We start from the raw sequence: 14,190 nt of genomic DNA, 5'->3' as shown, positions 1-14,190 counted from the left end.
TCCAGCTATTCATCTTCATCTAGACAGTCAGGAGGTGAAATCATGCTGTTTGTATACAGCTCCAGATAAACACCAGTCTTCCTCTTCATCATCATCATCATCATCATCATCATCCCATCTGATCCACTCCGCTGCAGATCCGTCTCATTCCGGATTCATGTTTTTATCACAAGCATCACATCAGAAAATCACGAGAAAGAAGACTAGGAGGATGAAGATGATGATGATGAAGATGAGGATAATGAAGAAGATGATGAGGGTGATGATGAAGATGGTGGTGAAAATGATGGACGTAGTGGTGATGAAGAAGAAGAAGAAGATGATGATGATGATGAGGATGAGGATAAAGATGGTGGTGATGATGATGGTGGTAGAGGTGATGATGAAGAAGAAGATGATGATGGAGGTAGTGGTGATGGTGATGATGAGGATGAAGAAGATGAGGAGGAGGATGATGAAGATGGTGGTGATGAAGATGGTGGTAGAGGTGATGATGAAGAAGAAGATGATGATGGAGGTAGTGGTGATGGTGATGATGAGGATGAAGAAGATGAGGAGGAGGATGATGAAGATGGTGGTGATGAAGATGGTGGTAGTGGTGATGGTGATGAAGAAGAAGATGAAGCAGAAGAAGATGATGAAGATGGTGGTGATGGTGATGATGATGAGGATGAAGAAGATGAGGAAGAGGATGATGAAGATGGTGGTAGTGGTGATGGTGATGAAGATGAAGATGATGAAGAAGAAGATGAAGAAGGTGAAGAAGAAAAAGATGTTGATGGTGATGATGATGAAGAAGATGAGGAAGAGGATGATAAAGATGGTGGTGATGATGGAGGTAGTGGTGATGAAGAAGATGAGGAAGATGGTGGTGATGATGGTGGTGGTGGTTGATGGTGATGATGAAGATGAAGATGGTGGCGATGATGATGGAGGTAGTGGTTATCACGTCCCCGGCTCTCTAGGAGAGATGAGGATAGGGGAGTAATAAAATTGGTGTGTGGGTGAAATAATAACAACGGGCTGTGTCGCTGAAATAAAAAAGGTTTTTATTACAAAAGAGTATTTACAACATTAAAATGAATATTTATGTACAAAAACAAAAGGAGCTATCTACAAAAAAAAAAGAAGAAGGGGAGAATGGAAAACACCAACCCAGAAGGGGTAGGGAATAAACCGAAGACAAATACGAACAATAAAAGCAGTCCTGAGAAGCAGGAAAACTCAAGCAGATCCAAAGTCAAGTTCTAAAGCCGGTCCGAGGTCGAGTTACCAAAAGTCTATCCTAATTCCAAATCTCCAGAAGCGAGTCAAATACCAAAGTCAATTACGAAACGAGAGCAATACTGAGTAGGAGCACACGAGGAGAAGAGACTATTATAAAGTCAAAGGAGAGTACACTACCCTGGACCTTCTCAGAGAACTGTGGGCAGGAGAGCAGCTTTTAACAGCTGTTCGGTGATTAGTGATTACAAACAGCTGGCACCGGGAGACTGTCGAGGCAGAAGCCACTGAGGCCACCTTGTGGCCGAAAAGGAGCACGGCACGTAACAGTGGTGATGGTGGTGATGAAGACGATGATGAAGATGGTGATGATGAAGGTGATGACAATGAGGATAATGATGAGAAGGAAGATGATGAAGATGGTGGTGATGAAGATGATGAGGATAATGATGAAGAAGGTGGTGATGAAGATGATGAGGATGAAGATGGTGGTGATGAAGATGATGACAATGAGGATAATGATGAAGAAGAAGGTGATGAGGAGGGTGATGATGAAGATGGTGGTGATAATGATGGAGGTAGTGGTGATGGTGGTGATGAAGATGATGATGAAGATGGTGATGATGAAGGTGATGACAATGAGGATAATGATGAGAAGGAAGATGATGAAGATGGTGGTGATGAAGATGATGAGGATAATGATGAAGAAGGTGGTGATGAAGATGATGAGGATGAAGATGGTGGTGATGAAGATGATGACAATGAGGATAATGATGAAGAAGAAGGTGATGAGGAGGGTGATGATGAAGATGGTGGTGATAATGATGGAGGTAGTGGTGATGGTGGTGATGAAGATGATGAGGATGAAGATGGTGGTGATGAAGATGATGACAATGAGGATAATGATGAAGAAGGTGATGAGGAGGGTGATGATGAAGATGGTGGTGATATTAATGGAGGTAGTGGTGATGGTGACGATGATAATGATGAAGATGATGAAGATGATGATGAAGATGGTGGTGATATTAATGGAGGTAGTGGTGATGATGATGATGATGATGATGATGATGATGATGAAGATGAGGAAGATGATGATGAAGATGGTGGTGATGATGATGGTGGTAGTGGAGATGGTGATGATGAAGAAGATGATGATGATTAAGAAGATGATGACAATGATGATGAAGATGGTGGTGATGATGATGACGATGAAGATGGTGATGATGAAGATGATGAAGAAGATGATGACGAAGAAGATGGTGGTGATGAAGATGATGATGATGACGATGAAGATGGTGGTGATGATGATGACGATGAAGATGGTGATGATGAAGATGATGAAGAAGATGATGATGAAGAAGATGGTGGTGATGATGATGAAGATGGTGATGATGACGATGATGAAGAAGATGGTGATGGTGATGATGACAATGATGATGAAGATGGTGGTGATGATGATGACGATGAAGATGGTGATGATGAAGATGATGATGAAGATGGTGATGATGATGACAATGAGGATGATGATGGTTTCGCTGGGAATCTTATACTGGGCTGGTTGTACTGGTGAATGTGTTCTCCCCTTCACTAACACGCTTCACTTTTATGAAGTTCTAATCTCATTAGGTGCTGTTTAATGAGGCTGGGGTGGTGGGGTGTGTGTGTGTGTGTGTGTGTGTATTTATGGGGGGGGGGGGGGGGTATTGTGTCGTTGTGGGCTGGGGGCCGTGGGGTTTGGGGTGTCAGGGCAATGCCTTCCTGTCTAAAAACATTTAGTCCGGTGTTTGAGTGCCACTTAGAGTGGGGTGTGTAAGCTGGGGGTGGGGGAGTGGGGGGTGTCATACATTTAAGGCAGCAGATGGGTGCCAGATTAACCCCCCCCCCCCCCATCACACTCCTCTCTCTTCCCTTCACTTTTTCCACTCCGCCTACACAAACGCTTCTCTCTTGTCTCCTTAAATCCCTGTCGCCCCATCACACACACACACACACACACACACGCACGCACGCACGCACGCACACACACACACACAAACTTCTATCGAGCCTCTTCTATTGCTCATTTCAGTAAAATGAAGATGAGGAGCAGGGCCACGTCCGCCCGAGCAGCAGTCATGAATTCATGGGCTTTAAAGACCTTGAATCCCCCCCCCCCCCATAATGCATGGGAAAGGGGGCACCATTATGTAGGAGGCCATAAGCTTGTCTATTATAAACACTCTCACACACGAGATTGTGTGTGTGTGTTTTTCATGGCGTCTGCTGCTCACCTGTAGCAGGTGACCTCCTCTTTTCTCTCTGCTGACGCTAATGAATGCCGAAGATAAAAACACACGGAGTGAACAGCTGATCACCTCTGCTGGAGGACAAAGGCTTGCTCTTCAAAAGATTCATCTCTGCTTTTATAAACATGGCTGCAAAAGAGAGTCAGAGACTTTAGTGACCTCGTCAGAGCCCCTCCCAGCTAGCTGGGTCGTGTGAGGCAAATCTCTCACCAACAGGCTGTAATTGACACACTGAGGGTTTATAATCTCCACTAGACCAGCAATCAGAATAACTTTGTGTCAATCACCCCCCATCCCTGATTAGCACACACGCATAAGAGTAACACCCCCCTGACTATTTATAACCTCTTAGACCTGCAGGTCATCTGGGCCTGGCTCGGTTTACCAGCTCGAAATTTCTGTGTATAAAATCAACGTCTATTTAAAACTAAATAAATAATATAATGGTTACTATGCTACTAGATTTCATGGCTAATTGGTCCATCAGACTTGGGCTTCAAAGGCCCCCCCCGCGTTTGTCCTTATTGTGCCAATTTAGAAAAAGCATGGACCATGATGATGTCACTTGTTTATATCGAACTGCTTAAATAAACATACCTGGACATGTGCCGCCGTCCCACTCAGCCGAGGACAACTGAAGGTACACCCAGACAGGGTCTCAGAAAGTCTGTTTCATCATTAAGTGGGAGTCATGAGACCACCCCCAACCACTACCACCCTTCACCAGGGGGTGCCTAACATCCGTCCCCTCAGGACCAGCTGCTCTTTGTCCAGCTACAATACAGGCTGGGTGTGTTGTGTTCAGGGTCACACTGGAAAAATGTGTCCATCTGTTTGCAAGAACTCCCGCAGCTGTGGCCTCGCGGGAAGGATTGTGTGTGTTGTGTTGCAGACTGTGAAGTCACATTGTGTTTTTGGTCTACCAGGTGCAGACGACTCAGGAATCAATCAAACATCATTTAGTGTTCCACAGTTATGTCACCAGGAGTAAACTAAACCTTCTGCTGGGTGTGACCCCTGGATGACCTGGAAGTGCTACTTTTAGGTGCTGATGGTTATATTTACACTTGTAAATAACCACAGGAATCCAAGTGCATGGCCAGAGAATTCCATGTAATTAGCTACAGAGATCCATTAAAGTAAATTGAATGAATCACATTAAAAAAAATTCTCAGAGCTTCATGTACAAACCACTTGCAGTATTCTATATAACTACTCATTGTAAAAGACCATAGAAATCCACATAAAATAATTAATGATTTTTCATTTAAATGACCATAATTTGAATGTAATTAACCATAGGGTTTTATTTAAATAACCTCAGAATTCTTTGTAAATAATCCCAGAATTCCATCTTAATTACTGTGGAATTTCATGTAAACAATCGCAACAATTTTCATAGAATTCAGTATTCATTCAGACATCTCACCGACTCAATGGTGATACCCACAGAGAACAGTTGAGCGCAGATTACTACAATAAAATGGGATGCTTTAAATTGCATTTTCAGTTGGCAGTGCTACAGTTTAGTCTAGGCTGAGCTCAGACTGGTTGCTAGTTCGGATTATCCGTTAGCTCACATTGGCTGCTAGATTGGATTAGCCGTTAGCTCACATGGGTTGTTAGTTCGTATTATCCGTTAGCACACATTGGTTGTTAGTTTGGATTAGCTGTTAGCCCTGTTAGTGGCTGTTACTCACATTGGCTACTAGATTGGATTAGCTGTTAGTTTGGAATAGCTGTTAGCTCAGACTTGCTAACAGCTAGGAATAGCTGTTAGCTCAGACTAGCTGTTAGCTCAGACTAGCTGTTAGCTTGGATTTGCTGCTGTTAGATTATCTAAGGGAAAGAGACCTTACCTTGAGTCTCAATCAGACCACTAATCATTCATCTCATGAAAAATACATTTGAACAACTGTAAAGTTATTGTTTACTCACATGAGAACATTTTATTTAATGTTTGGAGTTGTTTTGTCTGCTTTGTGCCACACACACACAAGTCCAGCTACATCACCTGTAAGACAATTGCCTAAACCTGGGCTGAAACTTACAAATAGCACAGATCATGTTGAGTTCCTTAACTGAGCGGGCTGCAGGAAGAGTTTAGGCGATGTAAGGAGGCAAACACAGGAAGAATAGACCCAATTGATGGGCAAACTTGTTACTCGCTGCTTACGCATCTGCCTTTTAGCTTAGAATACCTGTTAGCTCAGACTAGCTGTAAACTTGAATTAGCTGTTTATCGTGTGGTAAAAGAGGCCACTCGAGAAGGTAAGGCCCTTGAACTCTGCCCAACAGAAACTAGCAGAAGTCTGATGAGCTGCTTTATCTCTTATGAACGCAGACAACCCAGGTGCATTGTGGGAAAACTCTGACCTCTAAAGTGGTAAATTTTCAGCCTGAACTTGACTTTTTCTTCTCTTGCAGAAGAACTTTGATCAGACACGAGTTCTGTGACCTTCATCTGTTTCCCTCCTCCTCTGAGTGGTTCTGTCACAAACACACCTGAGCTCTGCAGGAAGCTTTGTGTTTGCAGCCTTTTGTTCCACCTGCAGATGGTGAAAATGGATTTCTTTTGTTCTTCTTCTATGGTTTCTGATGAAAAGAGGCTGAACCCGTCTTCTGCCTTATTGTCTCTGAAACAAACATATTTCTGTTTCTGATGGATTCTTCTGTAGCATCCATAATAACGAGTCTGTTTGTGTCCATCGTGACAACCGAAGAGGAGAAAACATGAAGTCTGATTAATGAATAAAACATTCTGTCGTTTCGGTATAAATGTTTCATCTAACATCACATTTTCTGTCTGAAAGGAACCAACAGACGTTTGATGGGATTCTAAATCTCCTGTTTCAGAAACTCCCTTCATCAGGTCTCCTATGTTGCCTCTGTGGTTCAGATCTCAGCCGGTTTAAAGGTGAGGGAGCTGGAGTGTCACGTCTAACGTCTCTACTACAACAGCAAAACTTTCAAATCACTGTTTTAAAATCATTAATCACAAGTTTATTTTTTCTGGTCGTTCTATAGTCCATCAAAGACTCGGTATATGTGCGTGTGTTTGGATGTGTGTTTCTTGGAGATACATGATAAGCATGAGTTTCATTTTTAAAAAGTCACGAGGATAATGAGCTTAATGACGGCTGATGGGATCTGGATCAATGTCTTGGTCTGCTCCTACAACCGTCAGACCAGGTTCAGGTTCTGAGTCTCGAAACAGAATTGAAATGAAGCAAAAAGCACAAAATCAATGTTTCATCATCTGAGCAGAAACCAGGAGCAGAACGTGATCCGGTTTCTGATTTGGGCCAGTGGGATCCTGCAGGATGTGAGCGGATGAGTTTCCTCATAAAGAATGAAGGTTCATCAACAAATGAGCAAAATAAACCTGCAAAAATAAAACCGCTCTGAGCAGAAGTCTGATTAAAAATGATTGGCCGTCAAGTTCCTGATGTCACCTGCTGCAGGTAAGCGCTATTATTCTGTCGACTGATGGAGACAATGCTGGAGAGAATCACACCACACACACACACACACACACACACACACACACACACACACACACACTCACTCCACCCCCAACCCCCTCCCCTCAAACACACACACACACATTCACAGACAGACAGCTGTAATTTTGCTCAGTAGGGTTCGGTCACTTAAACGGCTCCAAAGAAATGACACAATAATGAATTCACTGCCTTCATGCTCCATTAGTAACCCCCACTGAGACACACACACACACACACACTGAACACACACACAGCAACAGCAACAGAGAGTTGGAGGACAGATTTCAGCCTCTCAAGTAAATTAGCAGCTAATTTGTGGACAAGTTCTCACGTTTGACTGGATAATTATTCAGTTAGCAACGTAGCCCAAAGGGCAACAACCTCACAGGTACGCAACAGATACACAAAAGGTGATCATTAGGCGGCAGGTCCCTGACTCTAGAATGCCCTGGTTATGTCTGTGGGTTGGCCCCATTGACATAAATATACCGGACATCTCCTTTCCATAGGCTCCAATATCACGTTTTTGAGGCCAAAAGGGAGGCGGTCACCACCGCCATTTTGACCGGGTCACAGGTTCCGTCAAGCCCAGACAATTTCACAAAAGGGCAGAGAGGTGGAGCTGAGGGTGGGGCTGTAAGGCTGGGATCAACTGACGGCACCTGGTCAAACTAGCTACAAGCTAACCTGAAGCTAACCCAAAGCTAACGCGGAGGCGGGAGCTAAGCTAACAGAGATAGCAACCTAGCTACAACCGGAGTTAACTGTGCACAACATCAGAGCTTCTGAGTCAGAGATACGCCGGGCTGACCGCTGGGTAAAACCGGGTGGAACACAGAGGTCTCGGAGACCTCCACAAGCTGGCAGCCGCGCAGCAGACAAGCGTCGCTGCGATCTGAGATGCGCAGAGCTGCCACTGGGGAGAACCGGGTGGAAAGGTTTCCATCCCAGAGCTCCACATGCCGGCAGCCTGCGCATCGAACAGAAGCCGCGATCAGACAGCGATGCGCCAAGCTGCGGGGAGGGGAGAACCGGGTGGAAAACATCGGTCTCCCGAGAGCTCCACAAGCCGATAGTCGGAACCCAGCTCCACCAACATGTTATATTTCAACCCATTTTCTAAAGTGCAGCATTATGTTAAATGCACTGGGTTTTACCCTATTATATTTAAATTTCATGGTTAAACAGCACATGTTAAAATCTAAGCTCAGCTCGGCAGTGACCTAAAATACATAAATATAATTTTACTTACCGAAAAAAATGAAGTGGAGACTCCTTGGATGCTCTATTAGTGCAATTAATGCCACAGCAAGTCATTTTGTCCAACAATTGCACAAAAAACATCCAAAACAGAATATACAAACACAGAGACTCAAAATCCCGGAACAGTTTCCAGACCAGACCGAGGCTCTACTGAGGCCTTTCCACGGAGCTAGCTCTGTGGTCACGTGGGTCTGATGCTCATTAATTATACATAATTTTAGGCTTTTAATACACTTAAACAGAAGAGTGAGAAAACATTCACCCCCCTCAGAGTTGTCATGAGTGTAAACTAGATCATTTAAACCAAAAACATGTTTTGGTACCAGGCTGTAAACATGTTTATTTCTGCTGTGAAATTGGTATTTTTAACATGGGAGTCAATGGGGATTTGCTCGCTTCTGACACCAGCCCCCAGTGGATGAGAGTGGAACTGCAATTTATTTCATTTCCGGGTTTGCCTCAATTTTAGAGCCGCATTGTGGGGGCTTGGTTGGCCCCTATGATCGTGAGGTTTAAGAGTGAGCTCAAGGTGCACTTTTATCAACTTGGTTTATTGTAATCCTGCAGAATAATTAATAAAGTTAAAGCCCCATTAGTCATCTTCACATACTGGTTAAATTACATCTCCACATTTGACCCATCCCCATAGGCAGCAGTGAGCTGCACTCTGGAACTATTTGGTGGCTTAACCCCCAATCCAACCCCTTAATGCTAAGTTTCAAGCAGGGAGGCACTGGTTTGGTATCACCCGATCGGGATTTGAACCCTGATCTCCCAGTCTCAGGGCGGACACTGCCACTAGGCCACTGAGAAGGTATTTAGATACAGATAGATAAGGATTTTAGATACCTGTTTTATAAGTGTGTCGCAAGATGTCCTGGTGCTAGCTAAATTATATTTTGTTTGCCCTTGTTGCGGCAGTGGCACAGGAGTTGAGTGCTCACCCTGTAATCGGAAGGTTGCAGGTTTGAGCCCCGCTCAGTCTGTCGTTGTGTCCTTGGGCAAGACACTTAACCCAACTTGCCCGCTTGTGGTGGTCGGAGGGACCAGTGGCGCCAGTGCTCGGCAGCCTCACCTCTGTCAGTGCACCCCAGGGCAGCTGTGGCTACATGGTAGCTCTTCCCCACCAGTGTGTGAATGGGTGAATGACTGATTGTGGTGTAAAGCGCCTTGGGGGGTTCCAGGACTCTAGAAGGCGCTATATCAAATCCAGGCCATTTACCATTTATGTTTTAATGTGGTTTTATATTGTTCAGCACTTTGGCATTTTGGCTTCATCGTTTTGTTCATTGGCTTTATAAATAAAAATGCTGATGATGATGCACATCAGATACACAACAGGTACACAAGGGGGAGGAGCCAAGATGCTGAGCACCAGGACTGGGAGGAGCTGAGAGCATGAGCATCATGAGGGGGAGTGGCTTAGCTGTGTGTTTTAGTTGTATTGCGTTTACTAACTCCGGCTCTTGGTGTGGTTTTAGTGTTTGTTTTTTCTGTTATTGTTTCACTAATTTCAGATCTCATTTATTGGTAGTTTTTATTTCATTGTTTACTATCTAGTAGAGTTAGCTTATTTTCTGCTTCTTGCCAAACTGAAGTGTTTTTGACTTTAACTGATTTTGTGTTGTTAAAGTTTAGTTGTCACTGATGTGTTGTTGTTACATGCTGTTGTTACAGTTGTGCTATTACCTTTGTGTTGTTATAGTTGTGTTGTTACAATTTAGTTGTGTTGTTACAGGTGTGTTGCAAAAGTTGTGTTGTTGTTATAGTTTAGTTGCTGTTATAGTTGTGTTGTTACAATTTTGTTGTGTTGTGACAGGTGTGTTGCAACAGTTGTATTCGTGTTATAGTTGTGTTTTTATAATAATGTTTTTGTTACAGTTGTGTTGTTATAGTTGAGTTGCTGTTATAGTTGTGTTGCAGTCACAGATGTGTTGTTACAGTGGTGTTGCAGTTCTAATTGTGTATTTTTAATAGTGTTGTTGTTACAGTTGTGTTGCTGTTAGTTGTGTTGTTACAAATGTGTTGTAACAGTTGTGTTGTTGTTACAGTTGTTTTTATAATAGTGTTTTTGCAATAGTTGTGTTGCCATTACATTGTGATTTTATTATAGTGTTGTTGTTACAGTTGTGTTGCTGTTATTTGTGTTGTTATGATTTAGTTGTGTTGTTACAAATGTGTTGTAACAGTAGTGTTGCTGTCACAGTTGTAATTTTATAATGGAGTTGCTGTAACAGTTGTGCTTTTATAATGGTGTTGCTTTTACATTTGTGTTTTTATAATAGTGTTGTTGTAACAGTTGTGTTACTGTTACAGTTGTGTTTTTATAAAAGTGTTGCTGTTACATTTGTGTTTTTATAATAGTGTTGTTGTAACAGTAGTGTTGCTTTTACATTTGTGATTTATAATAATGTTTTTGTTATAGTTGTGTTGCTGTTATTTGTGTTATGATTTAGTTGTGTTGTTACAAATGTGTTGTAACAGTAGTGTTGCTGTTACAGTTGTAATTTTATAATAGAGTTGCTGTAACAGTTGCGCTTTTATAATGGTGTTGCTTTTACATTTGTGTTTTTATAATAGTGTGGTTGTAACAGTTGTGTTGCTGTTACAGTTGTGTTTTTATAAAAGTGTTGCTGTTACATTTGTGTTTTTATAATAGTGTTGTTGTAACAGTAGTGTTGCTTTTACATTTGTGATTTATAATAATGTTTTTGTTATAGTTGTGTTGCTGTTACAGTTGTGTTGCTGTTATTTGTGTTATGATTTAGTTGTGTTGTTACAAATGTGTTGTAACAGTAGTGTTGCTGTTACACTTGTACTTTTATAATAGAGTTGCTGTAACAGTTGTGCTTTTATAATGGTGTTGCTTTTACATTTGTGTTTTTATAATAGTGTGGTTGTAACAGTTGTGTTGCTGTCACAGTTGTGTTTTTATAAAAGTGTTGCTGTTACATTTGTGTTTTTATAATAGTGTTGTTGTAACAGTAGTGTTGCTTTTACATTTGTGATTTATAATAATGTTTTTGTTATAGTTGTGTTGCTGTTATTTGTGTTATGATTTTGTTGTGTTGTTACAAATGTGTTGTAACAGTTGTGTTGCTGTTACAACAACACTATTATAAAAACACAACTTAACAGTAGTGTTGCTTTTATGTGTTATGACTTTGTTGTGTTGTAACACATGTGTTGTAACAGTTGTGTTGCTGTTACAGTTGTGTTTTTATAATAGTGTTGTTGTTACAGTTGTATTACTGTTAGTTGTGTTGCTGTTACTCTTGTGTTTTTATAAGTGTTTTCGCAACAGTTGTGTTTTTATAAGTGTTGTTCTTACAGATGTGTTTTTATAATAGTGTTGTTGTTACAGTTGTGTTTTTATAATAGTGTTGTTGTTACAGTTGTATTGCTGTTACTCTTGTGTTTTTATAAGTGTTTTCGCAACAGTTGTGTTTTTATAAGTGTTGTTCTTACAGATGTGTTTTTATAATAGTGTTGTTGTTACAGTTGTGTTTTTATAATAGTGTTGTTGTTACAGTTGCGTTTTTATAATAGTGTTGTTGTTACAGTTGCGTTTCTGTTACAGTAGTGCTTTTATAATGGAGTTGTTGTTACTGTTGTGTTTTTATAATAGAGTTGTTGTTACAGTTGTGTTTTTATAATAGTGTTGTTGTTACAGTTGTATTGCTGTTACTCTTGTGTTTTTATAATAGAGTTGTTGTTACTGTTGTGTTTTTATAATAGAGTTGTTGTTACTGTTGAGTTTTTATAATAGTGTTGGTGTTACATTTGTTTTTATAATAGTTGTGTTGTTACAGTTGTGTTTTTATAATAATTTTGTTGTTACTGTTCTGTTGTTACAATTTTCTTGTTACAGTTTTGTTGTGACCGTGGTGTGTTGTTACAGATACTTCTGTCACTTCTACTTGTTGTGAGTCTGTTGTAGATTTTGTGTTTCATCCAGTCTGAAATTCTCGCACTTTTCCGGGTGACACCTTCATCACATTAGTCCCCCCTCCACCTCTCTGCAGTTGCTAATTGCAGGGTAGCAATGGAGGGAGCGTTAGATTCACCATGCGGGGCATCCAGGAGGAGCCAACCCTGTCATTTAGCTCTCTGGCGCTGGGCTTAGACTGGCAGGGAAGCTGGAGATTTTCCCAGCATGCCACAGGCCAGAGTGGACTGAGGTGCACGGTGATGGGCGCTTAATGGCAGCTGACACACACAAACACGCACATGCACACGCACACGCACAGAGCAGTCATAATGACATCTGCCTTTTAATTCTGTGCTGAGCGGGGAGGTTACCTTTACCTAAATGTGTGTGTGTGTGTGTGTGTGTGTGTGTGTGTGTGTGTGTGTGTGTGTGTGTGTGTGTGTGTGTGTGTGTGTGTGAGAGACGCAGAAAGAGTTCTCGTCAGTCTGAAGGGGGCTCATTTTGAGGCTGTTTTCTCTCTGGATGTGAATGATGGCTTTGTGCTCCTGACGGCGTTCTCTTAGAAACCCTCAGAACCAGAGAATTACACCTTTTTGAAACATCAGAGGAAAAACGCTGTTGAGGCTCAGCTGGAGTCGCCGTTCAGTCCTCAGGGTCCGGAACACAAACTGTTCCGCCTCTAAGCAAAGCTAGAAACCACCAGAAGAGTTGACCATCTTCATTAAAGAGCAAACGATGTTTCACTATGAATTTTCTTGTTTTACCTGCTCAACGAAACATAATTATCTAGAAGTTATAATGAGAAGTCATACTTTATTATGGTCTGTGAATATTTGTTCTCCCAGTTACCAGGAAATTCATTATATTAATAACCAAATAACCTGATAATTAAAATACCTGAATTGGACTTAAACTAAATATGAAAATATAGATTTTTATTTTTATTTGGTATTATTATTGTTATTGGTAATAATTTTAATATAAAATGTAAAACATAGGTGATTAGCATCAACATCCTGCTGGTGGGATGAATTCCACCAAGGCCCAGAAACGGCCCATGAATCACACTTTGCGTTAAAATATTAAAATTGTATTTTTAATCTTTTGAATTTACATTAATCTCATTTGAGATGAAAGCCATTATTTCCAAAAACAAATAAAGGCTTTTTCTTGGGTTTAACATATTTATGAAACTTCTAACAGATGATTATGATTAATAAGTATTGTTGAAGCTGAGTTGATGATCAATAATCTGATTAATCTCTGATTTCCTGCTGGAACCTTCATCTTGTTTTCATTGGAAACATTTTGTTTTAAATGGTCATTTGGGTTGAAACCATTAACATGATATGGTTACGTTAATGCATTTTTATTTTGATTAAAAATGTTTAAGATCTAACGCAGCTTCAGTAGCATTTTCATTTATTTAGTTTCTTTTTTGATTTATCGTTTTTATTGTATTTTTTCTTTATTGTCAAACATAATTGATGAGTTGTCTCTTATGATTTTTGTCATTATCCAAATTAATATCTTCCTCTACTTCTCCCATTTGTTGTTTTATTTAATCTTTACAGTTTTACTTGACTTTGCTCCACACTTGATGAACAATATTATATTAATGAAAAAATAACATTAAAAATAAAGAAGAAATAAAAATCAACAAAACAAATGAATCCATGAACAACATATATCATTTCACGTCTTGTTTTCTGGTGTGAGGCGATTTTTGATGAAAGTCCCCAAAGGAAAGTTTCTCTGGAACATTCTGGATGGTGTTTGTTGTTGTTGTTGTTGTCATACATTTGCATGAAGGACGTGTATTTGTCTGCTCTTACAGCTTATAAGAGCATCAGAAACATCAAAAATATCATATTCTAGAACATTTATAATATGGGATTAACAATGCTAACTAAGGAACTCGCTGGATTAAAGTTTTTTGTTGACTGGAATCAGAAAAGATTTTAAAGGGACTTTACGGAGT

The sequence above is a fragment of the Nothobranchius furzeri genome, chromosome 10 (assembly GCF_043380555.1).
Source record: "Nothobranchius furzeri strain GRZ-AD chromosome 10, NfurGRZ-RIMD1, whole genome shotgun sequence".
Classification (NCBI taxonomy): Eukaryota; Metazoa; Chordata; class Actinopteri; order Cyprinodontiformes; family Nothobranchiidae; genus Nothobranchius; species Nothobranchius furzeri.
The sequence above is the reverse complement of the archived record's forward strand: the minus strand, read 5'-3'. Positions refer to the sequence as shown.